Below are 5618 nucleotides of genomic sequence, written 5' to 3'. Positions count from 1 at the left end.
CATTGTGTATCTCTCATTGTCTTCAATTTTTCTTAATCGCATAAGAATTTTTCTCAATTTAGGCGGTGGGACACTAAAGTACAATCCCTTACGAGTATTTTAAAAAAAAATTTACTCCGATTGGACTAAAATTAACCTCCGGCACAGATTATTGTCTTGCACAATTCTAGCGTTTCACACTGTGCGGCGGATCGTTGTTAGCAATTAATAAACATTTAAAAAGGAAACATTTATTAAAGAAAGACGACGATTGTACCACAAGGTAAATAATTGTTTTTTTTATTAGATTAAACATTCTGCAAATTCGAAATTATACCGGTGATATGTATAAGGGGAACTCATCTTAACGCATAAATAGGTCAGCGTGCAAATACATACATATTTACTCATATACGTAATGGGTACATACTTATGTGCATATAACTAGTTAATAGTTAATTAAAGTTTTATAACTATTGTTTACATAAAATTAAAATACACAAACTGCTATTAAACTACTATTTTATTTTAATCGATTTTAATCATGCAGAATTTAAACAATATTTATTAACTTTATTAGTTTATTTGTTACAAAAAATTAGAATGAATATATAATTATTAATATATTCAAAGAGCGTAAATTGAAATTTTATTTTTGTTCAATTTTAGTGCAGAAGAAACAAATACGATAAAGAATTCTATATCTTGCGAGCAAAGAGTAATTAATAAAAAGATTAAAAATAGAAACAGTCCGCAACAAAATAATCCGCAAAGACAAGAAGCTATCTCACAAGCTGTTACATGTATGATAGCTATAAATCAGTTGCCCATATCTTTTGTATCCAGCGAAGGCTTCAAAGATTTTATGAAAGTGATAGAACCTAATTATTCTATCCCATCTAGAGGAAGTATATACTATCGATTAAAAATGGCATACAATCAAATACGAGAGAAATTATCCCTTGAAATATCAAAAATTTGCAGTTTTGCTCTTACCATAGACGCTTGGACGTCAGCAGCTGTAAAATCTTATTTAATAGTTAATGCGCATTTTATCAATGATGAATGGATGCTTAAATGTCGAGGATACATTTGGAGACGACGAAAGGCATACTGCTGATAACTTAGCTCATATGTTACGTATGGTGCAGGAAGATTGCAACTTAAACGAAAAATTGTGCGCTATAGTAATAATGTATTTAATATGAGAACGGCTGGTTCTCTTTTGGATGACATATAATATACCTTGTGCTGCACATACCATTCAATTAAGTACAAATACAGGACTGAGGGAAGATGAAGAATATGATGTAGTTGCTAAATGTGCTAGCAAATTTGTAGCACATTTTCGCCATTCTTCTATCGCTACAATTGCTTTACATAAAAAACAAGAACAATTAGATTTAAAACAGATGAAATTGATTCAAAGATTTGACTCGATGGAATTCAACTCTATTTATGTGTAAGCGTTTATTACAAAATCGCAGTGCAATTGCTGCTGTCCTTGCGGATAAATCTGTAATTGCAATAAAAAAAGCTCAGTATCTTGAAATAACAGAACAACAATGGGCTACAATGGATGCTATGATTAAAGTATTGCAACTTTTACATATAGCAACAGAAGTATTATTCTCTGACAAAGAAGTTACAATATCGATGGTAAGACCAATTATACGTGGATTGCTTAATTTTCACCTTAATATAAATATGGCTGATAGCTTAGCTACACAGCTATTTAAGGCAATTGTACTGCAAGATTTGCAAGAGTAACTTTTCACGTAACTTTGGACAATTGAATCAATGCTCATCAAATAGCTAATTTCCTAGATTCGCGTTATAAAAATCTCGTTGGCGAAACATAATATGTAAAATCTAAAATTTATGAATATGTAAAAATGAAAATAGATGTAGTTACATCAGTAGAAGAAGGAGTACCTATTGGAAAACAACAGCAAGTCCGACAAAAGATCGACAAGAAGAGTGCATTAGATTTTTTACTACAGACGAAGTACTTAGATGGACAAACCGTTGCTTATTCCCAATTCCAGCTATATCACAGTGAATTACAAATCGATCACAATATGAGTGCTTTGTTATGATGGAAGCAAAGTAGCTACAAGTTTCCGGCCATAGCTAAGCTAGCACGAAGATATCTTGCTATACTAGCGTTGTCAGCAAGTTCGGAAATAGCTTTCTCTACAACGGGAAATATCATCACAGCGAAAAGAAGCCTTGTTTAAAATCTGAAAATGTTACAGTGTTAGTTTTTTTGTATCAAAATAAAGATTTAATAAAATTTTAAAAATAATATTTTACAATAAATAATTTGAAATATTAATAAATGTCTAATTTAATTGACATCATGAGCGCGACGATTCGAAAGTCATTGTCATTACGTTAAATGTTATGTTAGTTATGTTAGAAAACTACTAAAAAAAAATTTAATGCGAGAAAACTACTAATAACTATAATTGCATATTTTGAAAATATAACACGTAAAAAATATTGCACAAAAACGCGTCAACTTTACATTGAATTTCTTTAATGTATTTTAACGTCTTTTAATTAATTAATTAATTTTAATGTCATTTGGTTTTTTTAATATTAATGTTTATATATAATTAACTTTGTTCCGACATTGCATGATATTCGCGCATGATAGATGGAAATTATGGATCGATGGCGCCATCCATCGATTCCTTGCGGGAGTCTTTCGTCACGGACGCCGCGCCGTCTCGCGAACATTATTGCCACAATTTCGGCGTGTTTTCGCGTGATTGGGTAATATTCAAACCGATGTCGGAGTCGCCTGCCGATTCGTCGCGTCTCTCGCGTTCTCTGAGGCTGCCGTTTCAGGTAGCGCGACCATCTTCAGAATCTCGCTAGCGCTCATCGTGACGAGCCGTTCTCTCTCCGTCACGAAACATCAGTAAAGTTAACGAGCTACCGCGACCGCGAATAGAGATAACACCGCGAATCCAGTGTCAAGGATCGGCCAGGTGGTATTCATCTCGACTTATTCGCGAATCCGTCGCTACGTCCGTCGAACGCACCCACGTTCGTGCCTCGTGTGCGCTACCGCGACACGGTCTTATTTACCGCTCATCACGGCGACTTCCGTGCATGAGCTGCCCTACGGTCACATAAAGTAACGTTGCCGCTTTTTTGTGAGAAGCGTGAGAGTGAGAATAAAGTTCTGCATCCAACTAGCTAATGGTAGTGCGCTGTTTCTTTATCACCAACCAACCGATCATCATCCCGCCTCGTGAGATCGCAATCGCGATCGATTCAGCGAATCCCACACATAAAATTTGGTCCTTCGAGCCGGATTCGCGGGGCGAAAAACTACAAGGGACAGAGCGATTTCAAACAAAAGTAAGCAGACTCTCGCTTCTCTCTTCATTACTTGCAAACCTCGCGAGCAACATTGCCAACTTCAAGATTTCCGTATCCGGTAATCGCGACAAGATTGTCCGTAACGTGTCAGGCTGACACTCGAATTTTCGCTAAAGACGATATCCGTACGTGAATCGCATAGACATATCAAGTGACTGTGAAGGTTCCATCTCGCTCATAAGTTGCGTAATTCGCTACGTCCGTCGAACGCACCCACGTTCGTGCCTCGTGTGCGCTACCGCGACACGATCTTATTTACCGCTCATCACGGCGACTTCCGTGCATGAGCTGCGCTACGGTCACATAAAGTAACCCCTACTGTGAGGCAATAAGAAACTTTAAAATGAAGTATAAGTGCTTTTATAGCTTCAAATTGTTTTTTACATAAGAAACATGTAATTAGATTAGCCATTATGTATAATCTGTTTTAATAAAACTATAATAAAATGACAATTAGGAAACGAATCGAAAAAATGTATGGATCTATAAATTACTTTGTGAACAAAACTGGAACGAATATATTTTATGGAATTATAGTAATTTATAATAATGGCATAAACTAAGAATTATAGTGTGTTATTAATAAATCGTAAAAGTAAAACTACACGGAAAAAAAGATTCGGCTATAGCAGGCAAAGATATTCAGTTAGTTGAGTTTCAGTTGGAGCAATACATAGCCTGTTCTCATTAACTGAAACACTGTTTACATTAACAAATGCTTTCGGTTAGAGGAACCGAAATTTTCCGTCTTGAGTATGCTGCCACAGTAGCGAACCATTCGGTTACCCGCACCGAGTGCGCGAAGTGAGGTGTAGTGAACTGTGATAAGAAACGATCTTTCTGTTACTACAAATACGCTCGTTGCGAGCTATTGCACGCGCAGCTTCTGAAGGTCGCCACCAACGAGCAACAGGAAGCCGAGAGGTACTTCAAGGAGGACGTTTTCGGCGAGCTGGAGGATGTTTACAACGCAGCTTCGGATTTCATCGCAGACGCCCTTGCTGTTCTCGAGCCAGGCCACGCACCGTCGAGTCCAGGGTTATCCGTGAGTCATAACCAGCAAACCGAAAAAGCGACCGCTCCGCTACCGCGTCTTAACTTGCCGAAATTCTCCGGCGAGTTTCGAGAGTGGGAAACATTCCGCGATCAATTCCGCTCAATGGTCATCGACCACACCGAATTATCAAATGTTGCGCGCATGCAATATCTTTATACATGTCTAAAAGGCGAAGCTCGTAACGCGTTGCGTAATCTTCCCCTAACCGAAGCGAATTTTAAAGTAGCGTGGGATATATTGCTCGCGCGTTACAACGATAAGCGCCGGTTAATATCGGAGCATATTCACGCTCTTCATACGCTACCGGTTGTTAATAGCGATTCCGCGCAGGAACTCGCGCTGCTCCGAGACAAAGCCACGATGATAATTCATGATAATTCAGACGTTGCAAAATCTCGGTCGTCCCGTTAAGGCGTGGGACGACTTGCTCGTCTATTTGGTCGTGCAAAAACTCAATAAAGCTACGCGAAAAGCATGGGAGTTACATTTGGGTGAGCAAAAGGAATACCCGACGTACATAGATCTTTATAATTTCCTTACATCGCGCATTCGAGCTTTCGAGAATATTCCGACAGCAAATCCGACCAAAATAAAGGCAACGAGCACGTCGTCCGTTCAAAGTCACACGACCAACGCGACCGAAACCCATTGTCCGATTTGTAAACAAAATCATTTCTTGTCAGCCTGCCCGGATTTCAAACAGAAAACCGCTACCCAGCGTCGCGACCTTGTTATCAAGTTTCGCCGGTGTTCGAATTGTCTAAGCTCTCGACATTCGAAAGCAACGTGTCTAAGTAAACACAACTGTCGTCAATGCCATCAAAGGCATCATACGATGCTTCACGAAGCAACACCGGCGAAAACCGCCGAGGATTCACCTGAATCCAACGAAGCAGGAAAATCTAACGACAACCAAGTCGCATCGCATTTAATCACGCAGACAACTTTTGACAAGACGCGTGTTCTATTGGCTACCGCAAGGATTCAGGTGCACTCCTCGTCTGGTCGTACAGACGTAATACGCGCATTATTGGATCAAGGTTCTGTCACTAGCTTAATTAGTGAAAACCTCGCTCAACGGCTACGGTTACCGCGAAAGCGCGTCGCCGTCTCAGTCACCGGAATCGGTGAGACGAGATCCGTCGCACAACATGCTGCCACGATTTCGGTATCCTCTCGTGCCGGC

Source organism: Trachymyrmex cornetzi, unplaced genomic scaffold, assembly GCF_001594075.2.
Source record: "Trachymyrmex cornetzi isolate Tcor2-1 unplaced genomic scaffold, Tcor1.1 scaffold909, whole genome shotgun sequence".
In the NCBI taxonomy this organism is placed as follows: domain Eukaryota; kingdom Metazoa; phylum Arthropoda; class Insecta; order Hymenoptera; family Formicidae; genus Trachymyrmex; species Trachymyrmex cornetzi.
This window is presented reverse-complemented; position numbering follows the sequence as displayed.